The sequence below is a fragment of the Mustela nivalis genome (genome assembly GCF_964662115.1).
Source record: "Mustela nivalis genome assembly, chromosome: 7".
Lineage (NCBI taxonomy): Eukaryota > Metazoa > Chordata > Mammalia > Carnivora > Mustelidae > Mustela > Mustela nivalis.
Window position 1 is genome coordinate 6,140,858 of NC_139026.1, and position 24,544 is coordinate 6,165,401.

General features: G+C 47.5%; 1 protein-coding gene across 3 annotated transcripts in view; it reads left to right on the plus strand.

Moving 5' to 3' along the window:
- Window positions 1-24,544, plus strand: part of TCF20 (transcription factor 20) — a 119,053-nt gene that overhangs the window by 36,409 nt on the left and 58,100 nt on the right. The gene's annotated exons all lie outside the window — the stretch shown is intronic.

Below are 24,544 nucleotides of genomic sequence, written 5' to 3' on the forward strand. Positions count from 1 at the left end.
AAATAGAAGCAATTTTGAATGATTTTGAAATTTGATGCCTGTGTTATTATTTACTCACTGTATTTTTTTCGCTGATATCTTTGAAGCCTCTACAGCTCACAAGACCCAGGAGATGTGAAGAAACCAAGCTCGGAAAGTGGTCCCAGTATACGTAAAATACTATAAACCACTTTATTCCTAAGACCAAGACATTGAGGGTTATGTGTTGAATCACGTCATAGTAATTGATAGTCATACTCTAAACACAGAATGACGGGAGCACTGCCAGTGATAGACAGCCTGTCCAGAAACTTCACTAGAACTTGGCTTCGGAAAGGATTCCTTTCGTTTCGCCCACGCGTTGGTATAGGTATCACCTGCTTCTTTGCAGGTCAGCTTTCCACCTTGGGAGCAGGGTTTTCTACTTATCTTCCAGGCAGTTCCACTCCTGCTTGAGTCCCTACGTGGGCATGTGTTCTAGAAGCTGTGTCCGTCTCTTTAACCTTCTTGGAGGAGAGGGTTCATTTAGCATTTTGAGCTTAATAGAAGGCAGAGATCCTTGGACTTTTTTTTTTTTTTTAAGATTTTACTCATTTATTTGACAGACAGAGATCACAAGTAGAGAGGCAGGCAGAGAGAGAGGGGGAAGCAGGCTCCCCGTTGAGCAGAGAGCCCAATGTGGGGTTTTGATCCCAGGACCCTGAGATCATTATCTGAGCCGAAGGCAGAGGCTTTAACCCACTGAGCCACCCAGGTGCCCCCAGATTTATCATTCTTAAAAATCCCTTATTAGGTGTAGGGTTAAGGGGATAATATGAGGAGAAGATTTTTTGAATTTCTCATGCCAAGGATTTTCAGTTCAGATTGTGAGGGGAGCTTGACCAGCACTGTAAAAAGAATGGAAATAGCTTCTAGGCCTGGACCACTGGAGAATATTGGATCCTCCATATTGTTTCTCCTTCAGTGCCTTTTCCAGTTCTATCGCTTTTTAGGTTCATTGGTTTTTCCTTTTAAATACTTCTAGCATTTTTTCTTGCCTTTTCCCTTTCTCCCCCTTATTTTTGGTAGCATGTGAGGTGGAGTATATTAGGTTATGATGATTTAACAGCTCTTCTAGGTGCTTGACTTTGAACTCCTCTGCCTTTCTATTCCCCGTGTGCAGCCCCTAGTAGGACTGCAGTAGGATCTGGGTTAACGAGCTGCAGCACTATGCTTAGAGAGTGGGCCGTGCCGTTTTTAGAAGACAGTCTAGATTTCTTGAGTCTGTGGCTGGTGTCTCTTCCCTGTTCCGGAGAATTCCCAGCCGTTCTTTTCCATATTGCTTTGCCCCCTTTCCTTTCTCCTTCCAAGGCTCCAGTTACATGGATGTGTCAGACCTCCTCTTTGTGTCCTTTCGTCACTTACCCTGTCTTCTGTATTTTTGCCCCTCTCCGTTTTTCATTCTGGGTACTTAATTTTGACCTGTCCTGCATTTAGCCAGGTCACTCTTTGACCCATCTGTGCTTAGTTGAAATTAAGAACTCAGTGGATGGGTTTATTACCTTTTTCAGTTTCAAATCTGCTACGTTGCTTTTTTATGGAGTCTTGTACCCTGCTAAATTTCTCAAGCTTGGCTTTTTTAAAAACAGGAAATATAGTTCTTCTTTAATCTCTTAATTCCATTATCTGGAGTTCCTTTGGGTCTGTGACTGTTTTTGATGGTTCTTACTCATGGTATTTTGTCTATTCTTATGTTTGTGTATTGAATGTGGTATTTGAAACATTATTTATAGAAATAATTAGAGGCCTTCAATGTCTTTTTCCAAGGAGGATTTTTATTTGCTTTTTCCAGGTGCTTAAGGGTACTAGCAAACCAGGATCACGTTAATCCAAGTGGAGATGGAGAGTTTTAGATTTTCTGGCCTAACCATGTGATTTGAAGCTGAATCCATGGGGAGGTGGACTTCCTTCCATTTCACTCTTACTCCTGGGATGCTGCCCTTTAGAGCCCCGGTCCTCTGATAGGTGCAGGGCGGCCGACAGAGTATCTCCCTATGCAGGGCCCTGAAGGACCAGACCTGGACCTCTTTGGCCACCACTGGCAGATCAGCAGTTGCCCTGGGTCTTACGTCTTTGGATCTCTGTTCTTTTACAGTAATTCCTCACTCCCTGTTAATTTTTTGTTACTTTAAAAAGATACATGTGTAAGTTACCCAGTTTCTGTGTCACATTACTTAGTCCATCATTTTTGGTTGCAGAATATGAGACCTTATCTCCTTGGGCTCGTGTTATCTTAACATTCACCTAGAAACAAGCGACCATAAGGTGAGAGACATGACACCGTAGTCTTGTTTACACCTCAGTGTGACGCTGAGTGAGTAGGACACGGCAGAACTGATTGGGAAACCCACGAAGGGTTTGTGGGAGGGTTCTCAAGAACCGTATCTCGAGCAAGCCAACTGCATGACTTTTGAATCCCACCTCTACCACTCATTAGCAGTATGCTCTTTTTTTTTTTTTTTAATTTTTAGCAGTATGATCTTAATCAGGTAACTGTTCTGTGCCTTTGTTTTCTTGTCTAAAAATGGAAATATTAATTGTACTTCCCTGTGGTTGTACTGATTCAAGTAGTTAATCATGAAAACTTTTAGGATATTGCCTCTCTCATAGTAATCACTAGATAAATTTTACCTTTTATTATAACTATCTAGAAAATTTGTTAGTATCTGATATTTCAGAAAATGTTTATGTCATTTGGCTTTTATTGTCAAAATTTTGGATCACAGGCAGTGATGCCTTCTCATCAGCCACGCGTTCTCTGTGGGCTTATTTCAGAGTCACTGAAGTTGGTATTTGCTCATTTCATGCCAGTGGGTCGGGGGAGGGCGAGGCGCTCTCTCCTGTACTTCAGAGACCCCATGGGTCTCCAGCAGTCAGGCCACTGTCCCTCAGTGGGGAGGTAGATGTGGGGATTGGTCCTGGCTGTGGCTCTTGCCTATGGAGTAAGAATGTGCCCTGTTGGCATTTTGATTGTGAATTAGGAAGACTGGTGAGGATTTAACCCTGCTGTGATTTTTATGAATGGGCTGTAGATCCCAGAGTGTGGGAGCTTTCTTAATTAGAGAATGACATAGGAATTAGCTGTCATAGAGTGGTTTTCTATCAGTCATAGCAGTTTTTGGCTTTTTTTAGGGTTTCGTTGTATTTCATTTGTTTGCTTGACTGACAGCTAGTGCCTCTTCCAAGATTTTTCCTTGTCGCTTTTCTTTTGCCTGTTTTTTTGTTGGTTCAGACATTTACCTGGAAGAGTCAGAGGGGATGGTAAGACTAATAATGATCATTTTAATTTAGGTGGTACTTAACAGTTACATGTTTGTTGTGGAACATTCCTTTGTGGCAGTAAGGTGGGTTAACTGCCATTTTTGCAGATGAGTAAAGTGGGACTGGCAGGTTAAATAACTTGGCCAAGTCACAGAACAAGTGGCAAAAACCAGTAAGGATTTAAATATAAACTTCCTGATTCTAAATCTAGTATTTTTCCAATGCATCACTCAGAGGACTATTGAAAACAAGTTTGATAGGGAAAGCAATTGTATCTTGCTAAAATAAAGTTGTGTTTTTGCTCATTCTGCCTGCTGAAATGAAATTCTATTTTCAGTTGATTTTTGAAACATGTTTTTCTTGGTATCTTTCTTCCAGACATTGAGTTTGACTGTCAGTGAGAGAGCAGTGCTCGATGCTCTTGTGGTCCTGGAAGTGGTTGGGAGAGGTGGCTGGACGGTTGTGTACTGGCTGGAGCACACCCTCTGGCTCCTCTCTCCGATATGGCCCATTGAACCGAGGCCCCAGTTGAGGAGGGTTTTATGGCTGTCGCTTCTCAGATCTCTTGGAAAAGAGCAGTTTGTAGGAGCAGTTTGTTTTGTCTCTCAGCACCTGTTACATGTGTACTGGACACCCTCCTTTTTACAATTATGTCCCGCTCCCCCAATCTTCCTGCATTTTGAAATGAAATGAAAACCTGAAGTACAGTCTAGAGCTAAAGCCACTTGCAAAGATCTTAAGGTACTGAAATGATATCTTTTTATTTCTTAAAGATCCTCCAGCCCCAGATTAATTTGCTGATTTCTTTTTTAAAAAATTAATTAATTAAAATATTTTATTTATTGGGACGCCTGGGTGACTCAGTTGGCTAAGCGGCTGCCTTCAGCTCAGGTCATGATCCCACAGTCCTGAGATTGAGACCCGCATCAGGCTCCTTGCTCAGCTAAGAGTCTGCTTCTCCCTCTCCCTCTGCCTGCTGCTCCCCCGCTTGTGCTCGCTCTCTCTGTCAAATAAATCAATAAAATCTTTAAAAAAATAATTAAGAAAAAAATTTTGTTTATTTATTTGAGATAAGGAGAGAGAGAGCGCACAACCAGGGGCAGAGGGAGAGGCAGATTCCAAGCTGAGTAGGGAGCCCAGTGCAGGGCTCCATCCCAGGACCCCAGGATTAAGACCTGAGCAAAAGGCAGTTGCTTAACTGCCTGAGCCACCCAGTGTCCCCCAAGGTTTATTTATCTTGGAGAGTATGAGCATGTGGGGGGTGGGGGCAGGAGAAGAGGGAGAGCGAGTCTCAAGCAGATCCCTCACTGAGCGCGGAGCCTGATTTGGGGCTCTGTCTCAGGACCCCGAGATCATGACTTGAGCGGAAACCAAGAGTCTGTTGCTTAACCAACCAAGCAACCTAGGTGCTCCTAATTTGCTAATCTTAAACCACGTCTTGGAGACTTAGAGGTGACTCTTTAGTTTGGGAGTTGCAGTTTTGAAGTTTGTACCATGTTTGAAACAATCCTCTGAGCTATTTATAGATGTGGAATTTTCTTGGGTTTTTTGTTTGTTTTTCTGGTTTTTGTTTTTGTTTTTGTTTTTTAAGATATTATTTGTTTGACAGAGAGAGCAAGATCACAAGCAGGCAGAGAGAGAGGAGGAAGCAGGGTCCCTGCCAAGCAGAGAGCCTGATGTGGGGCTCGGCCCCAGGACCCTGAGACCATGACCTGAGCCGAAGGCAGAGGCTCAACCCACTGAGCCACACAGGCGGCCCTGTTTTTCTGTTTTTAAGCAGAAACTTTAATAATTTTTAGAAGGATACTTAATTTATAGATGCATTTAACAAGAACTAACACACTGCTTCTTAGGATTTTGGAGTTGTGGTCCGTTGGAGGCAGCAATGCAAGTTGTGGAGTGTGTCAGCTCAGCTCAGCTCCTCTTGTGCTCTTCCACGGGCATGAATCATCCAGACGGTGGTCCTCCCGTGCCTGCGTCCCCAGCCACACAGAGAGGACCCCAGAAACTGTAAAAAGGTCCATTGGCTTTTATCTGGAGTGGACTCTCCATGCAGAACTCAGTCCTGCCTTTGCTTCATTTGACAGGTTGACCTATGGTGTTGGTACCTCTCATAAAATCAAGTCTTAATGCTTTGGTTGAGTGCGTTTCTCATTGCTTTGCCCAGCAGGCCAAGGACATGTGAAAATCTGTTTTTCCCATCCTATATTTCCTTTCTGGGATTGTTGGGCTATTACTTTTGTTTTCTAATTCTTTTTTTTTTTTTTTTTGAGGTTTTATTTATTTATTTCACAGACAGAGACATCACAAGTAGACAGAGAGGCAGGCAGAGAGAGAGGGAGAAGCAGCCTCCCCGCTGAACAGAGAGCCTGATGCGGGGCTTGATCTCAGGATCCTGAGATCATGACCTGAGCTGAAGGCAGAGGTTTAACCCACTGAGCTGCCCAGGCGCCCCTGTTTTCTAATATGTTGATTGAACTCAGCTACTGTTGATAATTTCAGATGTGGTCAGTTGGCGTTGAAAGACCTTTGTGCATTTTAAACACATCTGATTCACTAGCTCATATGTCTCTGTGTATATGTGAAGTATCTTTGAATATTTTTGCATTTCTTTGAGCTGAACTTAAAAAGTGCTTTCTTTTGGCACCTGGGTGGCTCTTGTCGGCTAAGCGTCTGTCTTGAGCTCAGGTCATGATCCCTGGGATCCATCCTGCCATCGGGCTCCCTGATCAATGGGGAGCCTACATCTCCCTCTGCCCGTCTTCCCTGCCCATGCTCTTGCTCTTTCTCTCAAATAAATAAATAAAATCCTTTTTTTTTTTTAAGTGCTTTTTTTCAAAGGTGAGAACCTTTGGGAAAAGGTAGAAAAATTTCAAAACTCTTTAAAACATTTTTTAAAAACTTTTTATGTTATTTAGTAGTAAGTTGTTTTTATTTATCCGAAGTGGTAGCTCTTGTGTTCAGCCACTTCGTGAAAAAGGTATAGATCAGCCTCCCTCTCCTCACGCGTCAACCAGAGGTGGGGCGCAAAGCAGGGAGTGAGGGAGCGGTTATAGAGACCGTTCTCAGGATTAACCTCGCTCACAGGTGAAAACTTTCGGTCTCCATCTGTTATCTTAGCTTTTGTCAGAAGGAGAATTTGTATTGTCGACCTGGTTCAGCCGGCATTTGTGTGCTTGCTATGTGCGTGGCGGGAGGAGAGCCAGAGTCCCAAGCTGTGGGGCAAGGAGAGGGCGAAGAGCTGGCAGATCATGCTGACCGAGGCCCGTGCCGCAGGGAGGGGTTGGGGGAACGTGGGATTTGCACTAGACTTTCAAGGTCAGTGGTATGTCAAGCTAGTATTACTCAGGCAGAAGAACCAGCTGGAGCGAAGGAAAGGCTGCAGAAGGCGCACGCGGGGTGGGGCGGGGCCTGGAGAACACAGAGCACGGCTAAGAACAGGAGAGGGAAAGGGCACGTTCTTTATGAGACCTGGGCTTACATCGCAGCGCGTCTTCTTCACCCTCAGCTGCGTAGCCTGTGAGAGTTGAGCTTTCTGAGCCTCATTTTCCTCATCTGCACAGTGGCTAATGACTACGTCACGGACTTGTTAAAATTAAACGAGACTGTAGGAAATGCTTACTCTTGATTTTGGCTCAGGTCATGATTCCCAGGGTTGTGAGTTTGAGCCCCGTCTCAGGCTCTGAGCTGGGCGTGGAACCTGCTTAAGGTTCTCTCTCCCTCTCTCCCTCTCTCCCTCCCCCCTGCTTGCATGTGTGCGCGCTCTGCTCTCTCTCCTCTCTCTCTCAAAAAAAGAGAAAAAACTGTACTATATTGCCTGGCATGTAGTGTAAGCCCTCAATAAAAGTAACTGCAATTGTCAAATTTCTTTGTTATTTAAATGATATTTCTTTTTTAAAGTTAATATGCTCATTAAACCACTTCCTAGAAGGTGACTGTCCCCCACAGTCCCACCCCAGGGACAGCCACTGTCAAGAGTTTGGTGGCTGTCTCCTTACGTTAGTCTCTGGGCACCTTTTCATCTTGTACACGCATCCCTCAGAGTTACTGTGGGTTTGCTTCCAGACCACCGTGGTAACGTGAGTCACACACTTTGGTTTCTCAGTGCATATGAAGGTTACATTCATGCTGTGCTGTAGTGTGTTAAGTGTACAGTAGCATGATGTCGAAAAAAATAAACAAGGTGCACACCTTTATTTAAAAAATACTTGCTGCCAGGGGCGCCTGGGTGGCTCAGTTGGTAAGCGTCTGCCTTTGGCTCAGATCATGATCCCAGGGTCCTGGGATCGAGCCCCACATCAGTCTTCCTGCTCGGCAGGAAGCCTGCTTCTCCCTCTCCCATTCCCCCTGCTTGTGTTCCCTCTCTTGCTGTGTCTTCTATTAAAAAAAATAAAATCTCCAAAAAAATCAAAAAACAAAAAACTTGCTGCTAAAAAACGCAATAAGCAGCACCGGAGCTCAGCCAGTCGTCATCTTTTGGCTGGTGGAGGGTCTTGCCTCCCGGTGTGTAGCTTCTGACGGGCGGTGGTTGCTGAAGGTGGGGTGGCTGTGGCGGTTCCTTAAAATGAGGCAGTCACGAAGGCTGCCACACAGATGGACCCTGCTTCCCCACGTGGTTTCTTTGTGGCGTGGGATGCTGTTCAATAGCATTATACTTCCTGTAGAACTTTCTCGGAACCGCAGTCCGTCCTCTCAGGCTCTGCCACTGCTTGGGCAGCTACATGTGCGTCTTGTTCTCAGTCCTTTGTCGTTCTCTCAGCCGTCTTCAGGGACCTTCCGTCTCAGCAAACGACGTTTTCTGCTCCTCCTTCGTTGGACCGTGACGCGGCCGCAGTTCGGTCCCGTCCTCAGGCCTCACTTCGGACTGCAGTTCTCTTGCTGTGTCCACCACATCTGCATGGTTTCTCCGCTCAGTCCTGAACCAGTCAGAGCCCTCTGTGATCGTGGGTTGGAATCAGAGTCTTCCAAACTCCTGTTCATGTCGCTATTTTGACCTCTTCCCATGAATCATGACTGTGCTTAATGGCATCTAGAATAGTGAATTCTTTCTAGGTTTTCTATTTACTTTGCCTCGGTCCATCAGAGGGATCACTGTCTATGGCAGCTAGAGCCTTATGATACGCGTTTGTTAAACAGTAAGACTCGAACGTGGAAATGACTCTCGCTCCCTGGGGTTTGGCATGGATGCTGTGCCGGCAGCATCGTGAGCAGCATTCGTCTCGTAGTACCTCTGCGTCAGAGCTCTTGGGTGACCAGAGGTACGTGGTCAGTGAGCAGTGAGAGCTCCTTCTCTGAGCAGTAGTTCTCGACAGTGAGCTTCCGATATTCAGCAAACCGCGTCATAAATAGGTGTGTGACGTCCAGGCTTTCTTGTTCCATTTAGAAAGCCCAGGCAGAGTAGACCTAGCATAATTCTTAAGGGTTCTAGGATTTTCAGACTGGGGAATGAGACTGGGCTTCAGCCTGAAGGCACCAGCCGCATTAGCCCCTCACAAGAGAGTCGCCTGCTCTTTGAAACTTTGAAGCCACGCATTGACTTTTCCTCTCCAGCTGTGGCCGTCCTAGATGGCATCTTCTTCCAAAGGCAGGCGGTTTGGTCTACATTGAGAACCTGTTGTTTGCTGTGGCCACGCTCATTATTTCAGCTCCGCCATCTGGAGAACTTTCTGCAGCTTCCGCATGCCCACTTGACTCACCTTGCTTGCACTCTGCTGTTGCGAAGACAGCTTCTTTCCCTAAATCGCACAACCCACCTGTGCTGGCTTCAGACTTCTGTGGCCCCCTCCCCTCTCTCAGCCTGCCCAGAATGGAGAGTTTTGCTCTAGATTAGGCTTTGGCTTAAGGGAATGTTGTGGCTGGTTTGATCTTCTACACAGACTACTAAAACTTCTCCCCTGTCAGCAGGAAGGCTCTTTCACTTTCTCATTCATGTGTTCACCGGAGTAGCACTTCTAATTTCCTTCAAGAACGTTTCCTTTGCACGCACAACTTGGCTGTTCAGTGCAAGAGGCCTAGCTTTCAGCCTGTCTTGGCTTTTGACATCCCTTCCTCACTAAGCCTAATCATTTCTAGCTTTTGAGTTAAAGTGAGAGATGTGTGACTCTTCCTTTCACTTGAACACCGAAGGCCATTGTAGGGTTATTAATTGGCCTAATTTCAATATGGTTATGTTTCAGGGAGTAGAGAGGCCTGAGGGGAGGAGGAGGAGGGCGAGAGAAGGAAGGAGGAATACGCAGAAGACGAACATTTAGTGATTAAGTTGTAGTTTGCCACCGTATATGGCCATGGTTTGTGGCTCGCCAGAACAATTACAGTAGTAACATCAAAGGTCAGTGGTCACAGATCCCCGTAACACATATAATAATGATGAAAAAAATTGGAAATACTGTGAGAATTGCTGAAACGTGACACAGTCCTGAAGTGTCAAATGCTGCTGAAAAAATGGCCAGGTTGACACCAGCTCACCTTAAACCTTCAGTCTGTATAAAAAAGAAAAAATTGAAATTCAGTGTCTGGAAGTGTAACGAAATGAGGTGTACCTGTGTTCGCTTTGATAGCCACTGTTCCGGCTTTAGGGTGTGGGGGTTTGGGAGGCAGGGAAAGGAAGGGCCGCATGGCATGTCTGAGAGGGCAGGACCGGGCTGTGTGTGTAGTTTGCTGGTAATTAGGAGCCAGTGAAGGTTTTAGAGGCCAAAGTGTCGGACCTATTTCAGTAGCAGTGCTGAGACGGAAGTTGGAGGGAAGTCTTGTAGTGTGGGGAAGCAAGTATTTGTTTGGCTGTTAGAGTGCCTTGTCTGTGTCAGACACCTTTGCTACACGCCTTCAACATGTGTGTCCTAGTTTCAGAAATGAGCTCACACGAGGGAGGGAAGTAAGGACGAGGCAGCGACCAGGCACCGGAGATGGTGTGTGAACGAGAAATGCCGGAGCTCTGCAGGGAGGGCAAGGTCGTGGAGCGGAGTGTGGCTCGAAGGCTTCCGTGAAGAGCTCAGACCCAAGCCAGGCTTAGGAGAGTGACTCAGATTTAGGGAACACTTTTGGGAGGAGCAAAGCACGAGTCAAGAGGTAGGAGTGCAGGTACTGAGTGTGCGGTCTGGCCGGAGTGGTGGGCGTGGGCCGGCCAGTGGCGAGCAGTGTGGCTCGAGTGGAGAATGGCAGCGACCCGCTCTGCCTCGCGGCCCTGATGTCCCTGTCCCGCAGTTGTCTTCCTCCTCTGCTGCAGTCTTAGTCATCCCTGTACTCCCAGGCCTGGTGAGGAGCCCGGCACAGAGTAGACACTAAAGAGACTCGAACAACTGGATATTTGCGCTTTGCGGAAATTACACACTGGATAGCCTGCTGTCCCCTCACACTCGGGGTCTAGAATAAAGTCCTGATCTTTGTCTCCACTCTCCCTTCCACTGTGCTCCCTGCCAGCCGGCCTTCAAGGGGTCACCTTCCCCGTGCTCCCACAGCGCTGTGTGTTTCCTCCCTGTCCCGTAATTACTTCTGGACACCTGTTTGGGGTCACTCTGCGTGACCCTCCCCAGCCCACCCCCGTCCAGCATGTCCCACTCACTCAGCCCTGGGGGCCCCACATTGCCTCTCTCTCGCCCCCACTAGCTGCTTTTTTCCCTTAACTCTCCTTCTGTGGCTGCTTTCCCTCTTTCACAGCTCGAAGTGCTAGAGTGACTCAAAGATCGATCCTGTACAGAATCCCTGGACCCGCACGTGGCTTAAACCTTTCTTTGACCAAACCAGCCTGGTATACACGCCCTGCCCGCGCCAGTGCACACAGACACAACTGAAACAGGAGTCTCTCAGAACGGTTCCTCGTCTCACTCTGGCCCATGGACTCTGTTATTTTTTAAGCGCTGTTCATGACCCACTAAATTGATTTCACAACCTTTGGTTTGAAAAACCGCTCTGGATGATCTCATGCACTCCTTTGACTTTAAATACGATCTTCGCGCTGAGGACGTTATCTCCGCCCCTACCTGTCCCTGAGGTCCAGACGTGCCAGCTGTCTACCTGACATCCCCACTTGGATGTCCACCAGGAACCTCACAAGGAACCTGGCCAGCAGAGCACCCTTGATTCCCGCCACCCTTGATTCCCTTGATTCACCCCGTCGCGTCCCACTCTAGCTGCGGCGCAGGGTTCACAGTGGCTCTGTCGAGGACGGTGCTGGAATAGAGGCTCCGGGGCCCGCTGCCGGGGCTCAGACCCAGGCGGCCGTCGGACAAGCTGGGAGGCCTTGGGCGGTTCCAGAAGCGCTGTCTGCCTCCTGGTCTTCATTTTAATACAGTGGCCTTGCTGGCTGTCCCCTCCTGGTGGGACTGAAGGCCGTGGGGTGCTCAGGGGTGTCGGCTGCTGCTGTCTGTGGCCATTGTCGTGTTCCTCCCGTTCACTTCTAGTCCATTCGCAGTTTCCTATGGCTCCAGCGTCAGAACCTGCCCTTTCTTTGGCCACATATCAGCATCTCCATCAGCGCCGCATGCATCTGGGCGGCCAGCGTCCCTCCTCCAGACGACTCGAGTAGCCTCTTAACCAGCTCCCTGCGCCTGCCCTTGCCCCTCCCAGAGCCTGTTTTCCACAGAGCAGAGTGGCCATTCGAGAATTGAAACCAGAGTATGTCCTAATAAAATCCCACATTCTTGCATGGCTTGCAGGGCCCTTTGTCAGTACTTTCCAGATTGTGGCGGGCACGCTCCTTGCTGCGCAGCTTGTTACATGCAGATTCCAACCGGCTCGGCCCTCAGGACCTGAGCCTCTGCCTCTCCAGCGAACACCCCCTCCACAGTGGGCCCCATGTAGCAAGGCCTGTGCTCGGGCCTCTTTCTCTGGCTGCCTCTCCCTCTGAGCTTTGGCTTTTTTTTTTTTTTTTTTTTTTAAGATTTTACTTATTTATTTGACAGAGATCACAAGTAGGCAGAGAGGCAGGCAGAGAGAGGAGAAAGTAGGCTCCCTGCTGAGCAGAGGGCCCGATGCAGGGCTCAATCCCAAGACCCTGAGATCATGACCTGAGCTGAAGACAGAGGCTCTAACCCACTGAGCCACCCAGGCGCCCCTGCCCTTGTTGTTTTGAAATTTATCAGTAACGAAAGAAAAGGTGGAGCTTGCTTCCGGTTCAGGAGAACTCTTGGCAGAATAATGCAATGAATTGTTTGCCTTACAAAGGACAAACTCCTGGGCTGTTTCTTTTCTACAGTTGAGGAAACTGAGGCTTTAAGAAGTGAGTATTTTGCTCAAGCATCTCACTAGCAGTGAGCTATAAAACGTGGTTCAGAATCTGACCTGTCTCGGTTCAGAGTCCGTGCTGCCAGGAGAAGGCAGCTTCTGGTGAGTGGACATGTGAGCTCATCTTCACAGGAGTCTGGGTAGGCAGGTAGTGGAAGTGGGCAGGGAACCAGCATTCCACACATGGGTCACCGCTTGGGCAAGGACCTGGGGGGTCTGAAGCACACATGGGGAAATGGAGAGAAATCCAGTGGCCCTGGAAGAAGTGTGCAAAGGGAGGTCACGGGAGGTGAAGCTGGAAATTCTGTTGGTGTCAGAAACACTGAAGGATCTTTAGGGATCATGAGCTCTGTGGTACATTTTCAAACTGGTCAGGTGGGAACCAGAATTTTATTTGCAAAATATGTCAAACATAGAAAAGCATCCAGACTAATCATGGTGCTTGTGTACTCATCACCCAGCCCTCCCTCCACTTAGACCCATGCTCCCAAACACCAGGCCTTTTTCGCGTCTGTTGTTTCTAAAATTTATCAATATTGGGCACCTGGGTGTTTCAGTGGCTTAAGTGTCTGTCTGCCTTCAGCTCAGGTCATGATCCCAGAGCCCTGGGATCAAGTCCCACATCTGGTTCCCTGCTCAGCAGGGAGCCTGCTTCTCCCTCTGCCTGCTGCTCCCTCTGCTTGTGCGCACTCTCTCTCTGTCGAATAAATAAATAAAATCTTTAGAAAAAAATACCTAAAATTTATCGATATTCACACACACAGTTGTAGGAGCTAATTTGGAAAAATTCCATTGTTAATTTATCTAATACAATAAAAGAAAAAAGAGCTCGGTTCTACAAAATCTCAAGTTACCCCCTCAGGCTTCTTGGACATGTCTCCTTTAGACTGGAAGCATGTCCCAGCTTTCTGGCACACTCAAGCAGTGTAGGCGTACACCTCGTACTTGGCCTGCCCCTTGGAATATCAGCCATTTTCCCAAGAAGCCTTAGTTCCATTTAGTGAAGAATGACATTTAGAAACCCAAAACTGAATGTCAGCTGGGTTCCTTAGGATTATTAGTGTTTTCTTCCAAAAACAACCATGCCTCGTGTGTGTGTATGTGTGTGTGTGTGTGTGAGAGAGAGAGAGCTTTTACATTCACCTGGGGCTTGTTTTTTATGAATATTGTGAAATGAGGTCTAACAATTCCTTTTCTCCCAAAAAGGTAGCATGTTGTCCCAATAGCCTTGAATTTATTTTAATTACAATTTAGAAAAAGTTATGATACACAGTAGAGCACATATCTCATGACTTCGCAGTTTTCCACGTTTTCTTGACTACCTTTGCACATTTTCCTTTTCCAAGCTGTAGAATGTATCAAAACCTGTGGGGGCACTGCTGTGCAGAGGCAGGGGGCGGTCCCATTCCTGAGGAGGTGCCAGTGCAGGGGCGTGAAGGGTGAGGCTGCAGAGTTTGGGAGATTACATTTCTTACATTGCAGAAGCGTAAATTGATTAAGCAGGTACGTAAGTGTATCTTGAGGACAATGGGAGCCAAGTTTCCGTCTGAGAAGGGAGTTACACACAGGGAAAGGTGGAAGGTTAGGAAGAACTCTGAGGGTGTTGGATTGGAATTGGAGGCATCAAAATGAACTCCTGGTTCTTCACCCTCTCACCGTGTCAACAGAACGTGTCACCTAGTTGTAGATATAGGTGTTGATGTACATAATATTTTCTAGCTGGAAGCAATGACATCCCAGTAGCAATGTGTTTATTCACCACAATACTAGCCCCCAGTTCTTTGTTTCTAAATATTCTTCTCCTCCAAAAGGAATCTGGTGTCCTTGGAGAAATGGCTAGTTGCAGGGCTTGGGCAGGGAAAACACAAGATGAGCCCAAGACGTCTTGTGCCAGGAAGTAAGGGAACGTTCAATGGAATGAGTCAAAAGGGAACAGAGGCCAGTCTGAGGAGGTTTTCACTGGTCAAATCTGGGACAGTTGGAGCATCAAACAATGAACGAATAAATGGCTGAGGAGGGAAATGCCCGCTCATGATGAATAGAGAATCACCGTCTGGCACCCATCGGAGAGGTGGGTTGATTCACGTAGGAGTCATCAAGGGTGGTGGTTTGACAAAGAACAAAATACTGGCAAAATCTCAGGATTTCTTTCACTATACACTTACGGGTTACAAAGAGTACAGTAGTGGCTTTGCAGTGGAGAAACCTGGCAGAGATGGGTTTTGACCAGGTGGCAGTGGTTGGCTCGCCTTGTGTGTCTCCTGCTGTGGTCGATAGCCAGAGCAGCACCGCCTCTCTGGTCTTGTCGCAGGGAGCGTGAGAGCAGAGTCTGGACATGCAGGGTGAGGGCCATCCTGTGCGATGGGAGGGGCGTGGAAGTCAGGAAAACACTGAGAAACCATTCCAGGTCAACAGGACACCATGAGACATGACAACTTGTGTTCCTGGAGGGGGATCTTGGATCAGAAAGAAAAAAGAAATATTGTTTGGACAGTTTACCAGATTAGATTTGTGGTGTTGATTTCCTGATATGGAGAGTTAGGTGCTGATTACATGCAGGAGTGCCCTTGTTTTTGAAAATACGCATACTGGAATATTTAGGGTTGACAGGGCTTTATATCTTCAGCCTACTCTCAGAAAGGTCAGGAAAAAACTGATGGGTGTGGGTGGGTAGGTGTGTGTCGGGGGTGGATATATTATAGGTAATGAGCATGCGTCGTTACTAGAGCCAATGACACAAAAAATGAGTCGGGGAATCTTACTGAAGGGAGTGTGTGAGCGTGGTACTGTTCTTGTACTTTTCTGTACACTTGAAATTATTTCCAAATTGTTTTTTAATATATTACTGAGATTTTGACTGGAACTCTTAGTTCTATGAACTAATCCGGAGACTTGATCTCTGTAAAATGGGTCTCTTTTTGTCTAAATACATTGTGTATTTTGGTTTGTCTATTTCATTGTGTTTCCAGCTCTCCTTTTTTTGGGTCTTTCAGTAAAGTTTGTAATTTTCATCATCTAGCTTTTGCCCATTTCTCCTTTGGATTAGCCCACTGGTATCTTTTTAATTTTGTTGCTGTTATAAAATGAGACACTTTTTTGCCTCTGAGTAGCAACACTGATTGCTTTTTGTGACCCTCTTGTCCGGGAAGGTTTAGAAATTATGTACTCAAACAGTCTTTAAATGGGGGGAAAATTCAGTAACATCTTCAAAAGCGCTCAAGCTGGGCAGTTAGGAGGAATCCACCGGGAACCCCAGCTAGCCCCTCACCCTGCTCCTGCCCCCTTTCCAAGAACTCTTGGCCATCCTGGCCACAGATGTGATCATCGGAATTGATCTTGGGATGCCCCTGTGAAGATGACGGTAGTCATCAGGTGGGGATGAAACGCAGCCTCTCTTGGCCTAGCCAGGAGCAAATTGATGGCATTTCTGTACAGTTACAGAAGCGTACAGTTGGTAGGATGCTACAACCTCGTGGCTGTTTGAGATTGTGTCTAAAAATAGGCCTGCCCACTGTGGAGTGGAATTCAGCTGTTTTTAGGCCTGATTCTGAAAAATAGCTCCAAGCTGGTTATTTTTGCGCGCGCACTTGCTTGGGCACCACAGCTCTGCGGTGCGCCCGCGGTGTTGGCGCCAGGCTTCCTGGAGCAGAGATGCTGCCTGGCAGGTGCCTCTGCCTCCAACCTGCTCTGGACTTGTGGCTCTCCTGTGCCTTCCTTTCCTCCCCGTGGCCAGGGTAGGGCTTTGCTGTCAGTAGGAACAGATAGAACAAAGGTATTTTTGAAATAGGGTGAGGGGTAAATTTTTTAAATGAGGTTAATTAAATTTTAAAGTGATTATTTTCTACACAGACATTAATGTAAATAGAAATGGAAGGGAAGAAAATGCATACCACAGTTCTGCCACCCTGAATAGTCACAAGGTTTTAATTTTCATACTGTTCTCTTTGGCTGTGGACCAGACGAATGTCTGGTTTCGAGAGCGCTGTGACCATAATACAGGTGCGCGCCTACAGGCGTCCTTGTTTTACTGAGTCCCCTTTACTGCCCTCCGCAGATTCTCGGCAGATACCATGGTGGTTTTGTTTTTTTGTTTTGTTTTTTTACAAATGGAAGGTTCGTGGCAACCCTGCACCAAGCCAGTTAATCAGTGCTATTTTTCCAACAGTGTTTGCTTTAGGATCTGTCTCTGTGTCACATTTTGGTAATTTCCTGCAATATTTTTTACATTTTCAGTATTATTATTATGTTTGTTATGGTGTCTGTGATCAAGATTATGACTTGCTGAAAGTTCAGAGGATGGTTAGCATTTTTTAAAAAAAGATTTTATTTATTTATTTGACAGAGAGATCACGTAGGCAGAGAGAGAGAGAGAGAGGAAGTAGGCTCCCTGCCAAGCAGAGCTCCCAACTCGGGACTTGATTCCAGGACCCTGAGATCGTGACCTGAACTGAAGGCAGAGGCCTAACCCACTGAGCCACCTAGGCACCCCTGGTTAGCATTTTGTAGGAGTATTTTTTATTAAGGTACATACATTATTTTATATTTATTTTTTAAAGATTTATTTATTTGAGCGCGGGCAGGAGTCCTGGGGTAGGGGCAGAGGGAGAGGGAGAGGGAAAACAAGAGAAGCACACTCCACACTGAGCACAGATCCCGACACAGGGCTCGATCTCACAACCCCGAGATCATGACCTGAGCGGAAACCGAGTCGGACGCCTAACCGACTGCGCTGCCCAGGTGCCCCTAGACATTGTTTCTTCAGACACAGTGCTGTTGCGCACTTCAGACTACAGTAGAGTATGGCCATCACTTTCACACGCGCTGGGTAAAACATTCACTGGACTTGCTTTATTGGAACCCAAACCGCAGCATCTCCGAGGTGTGCCTGTGCTCGCTACTCTTCCGCCCGACCGGAGATGGTGCTCGCGTCCGCACAGTTGTTTCTAACCAGTGTGTGCTGTTCTGTTAAGTCGATTTACCGTACTTTAAAAAATTTAAAATTTAAATTCAAAAGAAATTTAAAAAATTTTTAAATTCATTTAAAAAAATAAAAATCAGTAATTTTCAAATGATAAAGAATTTGGTTCTTGCCAGAATTTAGGTTGTCCAAAGGAGTGTGGCCCCCGGTGGGCCGTCTCAGCCGGCCTCTGTGGCTGCAGGGTCGGAGCCCTAAGAGCGGGGTTTTTCTATTCACTCTCTCGCTGCCTCTTTTCTTTTTATAGAGATCACTGGAGTCAGTAGGTTGGTACTTCGGTTTTTGCTTGTTTGGTTTGAGATTTCCCTAGGATAAGAATCTAGTAAACAGAATTACTTGGGTCAAAAATACCAATATTTCTATTAACCAGATTGCTTTTTTAAAAAGTTGTCGTAACGTACACTGCTTTTGTGACTGTACCAGCTTCATCCTAATCTCACCAGATGGGGTATCATCTCTTAATTTTGGGGGGAAAATTGATAAATTTTTGCCTCTAGTTTTTGCTGGCATTAATTTGGTCACTGTCTAAGGTAAATATTTTTTATCTTACGTCCTTATTATAATATAGGTTTGGACCCTCAGAGAGCAAACTTTTTTGATCTGTAGCACTCTGGTGGGTTTCTTTTCCTCTGGATAGCTGCCTTGCACATTCTGCCTGAGTCGGTTCCGTAAGCTGCTCTCTAGGCTTCTCGGCCATGGAGCCGGTCAGCAAGTACTGCTGGCGCCTCCTCTTATTCTGAAGGCCTGATTGTACTGAGATCTGTCAGCCACTGAGAAAAATCCAGACTCTTCAACTCTGCAAAAAGGATATAGAATTTGAAATATCAAGTCACCGGGCAAGTCTTTGTGCTGGATTGATCTCCTTAGGAAGATCCCACGTTTGCACATAACCTAAAACAGCACGGATAGATCCAAACTGTGAACTCCGAGCAAATTTCAAGATTTCTTTTTTTAAAATGCTTCCCAGTTTGTGAGCGTCTTGCTGCTGGAACAAGGCAGGCGTCTGCCAGACGGGGTTTTAGGGGTGAGCATTCCATATCTCACCTCTCCATTTATGATGAATGTGTCGCTTGTTCTCATCTCTGAGCCTCAGTTTACAGGAAGGACCAGTAATGCTTCTCAGCACATGGCGAGGGTGAACTGCATTAACGTGTGTGCAGGGGCGCCTGGGTGGCTCAGTGGGTTAAGTAAGCCTCTGCCTTCGGCTCAGGTCATGATCTCGGGGTCCTGGGATCAGGCCCCCGCATCAGGCTATCTGCTCAGCAGGGAGCCTGCGTCTCCTTCTCTCTCTGCCTACTCGTGATCTCGATCTCTGTCAAATAAATAAATAAAATCTTTTTTAAAAAGTAGATGAGAATCAGTTTTACTAAAAGCAAAACAAAACATGTGTGTGCAGGGCCTGACCCAGTACGGGGCTTGTGTCAGGTCTGCAGTGAACAGGACGGAGCTGTGCAGTGTAGTAAATCTGGCACAAGTGTTTGTCAGGTTTTTTAAAAACCCGATTTGGGTGCTCCTTGCTGGATTTGTGCTGCAGTGAAAGAAAGAACGTGGGCTTCAGAACTGAGTTGTAGCCTGTCCGTTCCAGTTTATTCCAGAAGAGTGACTTCCGGCAAATTTTGTCATTTATCTGTTTTTGTTTCCTCATCTGTGAGAAGTTGAAATATACATAAAGCCACACAGCGGGTGACACGTAGGATCAATGGTAGCTGTTACCACATTAGTAGCACGTACCTTAGGCCGTGATTAAAGGCAAAAATACTTTACTATGTTTGTTATCACTGAGCAGAGAAAAGCCAGAGAATTCTGTTTTTAAGGGAGAGTTGTAGAGAAGATCACGTTTCCGGAGCTCTTAAGGTTCTGAGAGCCATGTGACTGACAAAGGGGGAAGGAATTTTTGGACCTGGGGATGCCTCAGAGAAGGCTTTGTGGTGAGAAAGGCAGGCGGCCTGGAGGGGACGGAGCAGTCTGTGGGAGCCGGTGGAGAGGAGCAGAAGTTGGGTTGGGAAGACGCCAGAGGGCTTCAGGGCATGTGGGGAGGGGGACACTGTCAAGACTCGGGTGAAGAAAAGCCATCCCGGGTGACTGGTGCCGGGAAAGAGAACTTGGGGAGCTGTGACTCCCCAGAAAGATGAACGCTGTGGTGACAAGGGCCAGGGCGGTGAAGCGCCAATGTAGGATGTGGCGAAGCGGCAGGATTAGGTGACATCTTAAAGGGTCACAGGAGGAGATGAATTTGGGAGTATTCTAAAGCTTCTTGCTTGGGACAGCTAAGAGCTGATTGTGGTTTTCCTGGAGGATGGGAAGTTAGGTCAGTTGAGGAAAGAACATTTTTGTCACTGAAAATGAGTTGGTGACAGCCTAAGAATAAATACATTTTGCCATCTTTATAGAAATTATTCTAGCCACAAGTGACTGTTCTGTCCCCCCACTACTACCTAAGGAGGGCCGGAGGCCTTGTCTTCTGGCTCCGCACGGGCCCTAGAACCACAGCCACGTGGTTGGTAAGTGCTGTGGACCCCCCCCCCCCCCATCCCTGGCGGCCAGAGCCCAGCACCTGCTTGCCTCTCTGTTTCTGGTATCCCATCCGGTTCTGAACCCTGGGCATTTCTTACTTGCAGCTTGGCTGTACGTTTTTTTCTGACATTTCTAGGTGTTTTGTTTTTTAGTTCCTCTGGTATGCCATATTGCATGAAGTAGAAGTCTCTCACTCTCCAAGTGATAATATCCTACTCTGAAATCCCAGGACTAAGAGAAGAACTATATTAGTCAGGGTCCTATAGGAAGCAGATGGCACACTCAAACAGGGTAATTTGAGGAGCATTTAATTGTATCATTGAGGAGAAAGGAGGCTTTCTGTTCCAGATATGAAGAGTTTTGATAGAGGAATTAAGGGTTTATCCCACTGTCAGAAGAACAGGGGGTTGAGAAGGTCAGGGAAGCTGTGCCCGACCAGCTCAGGCTTTGGGACCACAGTGAGTGGTTCTCAGGAGCTTGTGGAGAAGCCGCCAAGCATCTGCGTCTGCTGGTGCAGCTCCCTCTGGGGCTACCAGTCTCTCCTTTTTCTTCTGTTTTTCAAATCTCTCTTGTGCTCTCTGCATCTGTGCTGGAAAGAAGTTTATGGGAAGTAGCTCCCAGCTTCTGATATGCAGAGGAGGGCTTAGAAGGAGGGTCCTCACGATGCCAAGCTGACTGCGGTTCAGAATTTCAGAATTGCGACTTTTCACAAAGGGGTGAGCAGGGGTGGGGGCCCCAGTGGGGAAGACAGGGCCTCCTGGGTCAGCAGCAGCAGTTGTTACTACCTCCAGCCTGAAAGGCAAGAGGAAGAAGCAGTTCCTAGGAACTGGGAGAAATTCCTGGTGAAAGTGGCTATTGGGTTTGCCCAAAGGGGACGTGGCCATTGGTGACCATCTGAGCCAGGCCAGCCGCAGCACCTGCAGGGTTGGAGCTCAGAGAGCACAGACCGCCCCCCACCCCCAGCTCTCTTCCTGCCTTTTCCCCGCTCTTCCCAACCAGGCTGCCAGAAGCCAGGGGTACCGGAGCCTCTTAGGGTCCTTACTGTGGCCCCTCCGGGAACATAGAGCAGGGCGGAGATGGGTGAGGAGGGAGGCTGGAGGACAAACAGCTACAGCAGCGGCTGAAACTAGAAGCACAGAGCGAGTTTTTATCTTGGGAGGTGAAGCATTTTTTCCAAGGAGGGGAAGGAGAAGCAGCAGAAAACAGTGGTTAAGCCTGAACTGAAAGAGGAGACAGGTGCTTACAAAGACCGTGGAGGGGAACCTGCATTGAGGACAGTTTGTAGAACTTGCGGAGAAGAGTGGACTGGGGGGTGGCGTGGTGCTGGGCAGGGGAAGGAGGGAGGACAGCGGGAGCCGCCCTTGTCTTCTGGAAGGTGGCGCGGCCGTGGGCCCTGGGCTGGGGTGGAGAGCAGGCCCCGGGCAGGTGCTGTGGTTGCCGCGAGGTCGGTGTGTGGACCCAGGCTGTGAACATAAAGGCAGTAAGTTCGGGACCTTGCTAGTCAACTCTACAGCCCTCTGAAACCATTCGGAAAGCTAGGAAAACAGAAGAAAATCGAAAAAGGGGAAGTCAGGGAAAGGGAGAGTTGGGGAGGGAGGTGCACTGGGAAAGCTCCCTTCAGAGCGCTGCGCAAATTCCTCACGGGCGACTGACTTCCTTTGGAGCTTCCTTTGGAGCATCAAACTTTCTTCAGCCACGTCTGTATTCTTTCAAACAAGGAAATTCAGGCGCTTGTCATTATTAATCACGATGCTTCAAAACTAACTGTTTGCTTTTTTTAAAATGATAGGCTAGTATACTGGAATGATCTCTATTAGTAGCTTATTTTATAATGCTAATACTAAAATTACAGATACTCTGGGCTGACATTTTCCATTACTGGAACTTGGTTTTCCTGATTGCTTTATGTGGAACTTCTCAAACAGATGAACTTGGTTCACTTTCTTGCGACCGGATCCTTCCTATATACTAAGAATATTTAGTGTGACCTGTACCTTGCAGGAGGTACTTGGCTGGGAATTTCTTCTTTTTCGTCGGGTCCATAAACCAGAACTATAAGAGGGAGAAGGGCATCCGGCAGGACAGGGAACCTCCAGAGAAGGGCTGAGCACAGGCTTCTGAGAAATAGTACCCAAATGTCTGACCCTGTGCCGCTCGGGTTTCCCAGGGACCACGGTAGGACTGGCTGAGGGAAACTGCTCTTCAGCTCTTAGAAGATCCTGCTAAGGAAAAATTTGGAGCAAGTGACGTTGTTTATACACAGATTTTCAGTAGCCTGATTTTATTTACAGAAGGCTTTAATTAAACAACATGTAAAATATTTAGTTGTGGAGAGGTTATCTCTTGAGAAAGCTTTTAGTTTCACTAAAACTTCCAGATTTAGTCTTTTTGTCCACCATAACCCATCTGAACTGCTTTCCATCATGCAGAGGAGGCCACCGGCCCCGAGAGCCAGAATAGAGGCACACCACAAACACGGGACACACCTGTGCGGACACAGTGTTTCTGGCAGTGCTGGGAATAGTGGGGAAGGTCCTGGTGAAGGGAGAGCAGAGAAGGGACACGCGGGAAGCATTGTTGGTGGCCGCCCATTTTCACGGCCGACCTCTGACGGGCCCGGTGGCCGCTGGTGCTGACCGCATCCCGGATCCTCCGGGTAGTGTAGCATTAGGAACAGGACCCGAGGGGCCTGCTGCTCAACAGCCTGCTGAGCTCCGTGCTTTGGTCTCATCATCTGTAAAGCGAGGACGTCCATGCTGTGAGGGCCAGTGTCGGTGCGTGTGAAGGGCGGCTGCCGTACCGGGCGGGCTCTCCGTGAGCCGCCAGTCTTTGCCCAGCAGAGTCACTGGAGCACAGAGAGCAATCAGGTCTGTCGCAGAGCCATTCTGAGGACATGAGAAGCGGTTTCCTTTAGCTCCTGAGATTATTTGTACTGGAATGTTGAAAGATGATTTGGGGTCATGCGATTATGTAATCAAACTTAATATCAAAGTAGTAGACTCTGGTCTAGCTATTTTAGACTGAAGGTATTTCAGGACGAAGTGGGGCAGCGCTCTGAGTTTGGAGTTAACGGACCGTCTTCGGCCATGACCCACGTTTACTCTCTAAAGCCTCTTTAGGGCTCTCCTGTAGATTCAAGTTGGGCTTTTTCCCTTGGAACTGGGCCTGGAGGATTTTTTCAGGCAGGGCGTTAGCATCCTCCAGCTCTGCTTTTAGATCGATCATGTTCTATTTTCTCTTGCGCAGCTCTCTCATCTCCCCACCACACCACCACCTCTGAGTAGGTACGTTCTAGCCTAGTTCTCGCAAACCCAGTTCTTATGCCGTTTGCGGGTTCACCGAATGCCTGCCACGTGCTCTTCGCCATTCTGGTGACATGAGGGTTACAGCAAGGCATGAAGTCTCCGGCCTTCAGGAAGCTGACATTCTAGTGGGGGTGGGGAGACGGATAGTACGCAAGTAGCCCATCTGTGTCTGTCTGTGTCTGTGGGGCCAAGTGCTGGGGAGGGAGATGGGGAGAGCCGTGTGGAGGGAGCTGTTGTGGATAGGATGGCCAAGGGAGGCCTTCTCAGTCCGTTAACATTTGCCCAGAGACCAGAGAAGGAAGGGGGCAAGCTGTGCTGCTGCTGGGAAGCACATCGCGGGCTAGAGCAGGAGTCCTCTAGAAACGTCTCTGGTGCTCCCGGGAGCAGGACGCGCAGCAGGACTAGAGCAGAGCGTGGTAGGGCAGGAGGTTAGAGAGGTAATGGGCTGGAGACAGGGCTCCCGAAAGCAGCTTCACTTGAATGAGAGGGGGAGCCCCCAGTGGGGTTGGAGATAAGGAATTCAGCTTACCATTTAAAAGGGTCACTGACTTTCCTGCCAGCAAGTTTATGCTAGCTTAGTAAGTCATTGTAGTAAAACTCTGTCCTAACTCACCCTAACCCATAGGTATTTCACAGCTTTTTTTTTGGCGGGGGTGGGGGAGGTAGAGGGAGAGGGGGAGAGAGACTCTTAAGCAGGCTCCGTACCCATCCTGGGGCCTGACATGGGTCTCGACCTCACAGCCCTGAGATGATGACCTGAGCCGAAGCTTAAGAGTCGAGCGCTTAACTGACCGAACCACAGAGGCACTTCTCGCCACTTCTTTTTTAAATAATTGATTTTAAAGACTTTTATAGCAGTTTGGCCATGTTCTACTCAGCTGACTCTGAGAAGGAGATAGGCCCAGGCAAAAGGCAAAATAAAATTATCTCTTGATTAGTTTTCTAAGAGGAGTGGTGCATTATATGCTAATTACATTAGCGAAGGTAATGCAAAGTGTCGACCCAATCAGATGCCTTTGGGAAGCATCTAGGTCCTAGCTTGATAATTTTTCCTTTCCTCCATGTCTCATGCTATCCTCCAAAGCGACCGTTACAATTCCATCTTTCACAGTAATAATAATAATAATAATAACTCTGCAAATACTAGATTGGCAGATAAAGGGCGTTAGAGGTGCCGGAACTTCTTGCACCCTCCAGAAAAATCTGGAAGAATGGTCACTGCTGCGTTAGCTTATGCTGCTTAGTCCTTTGT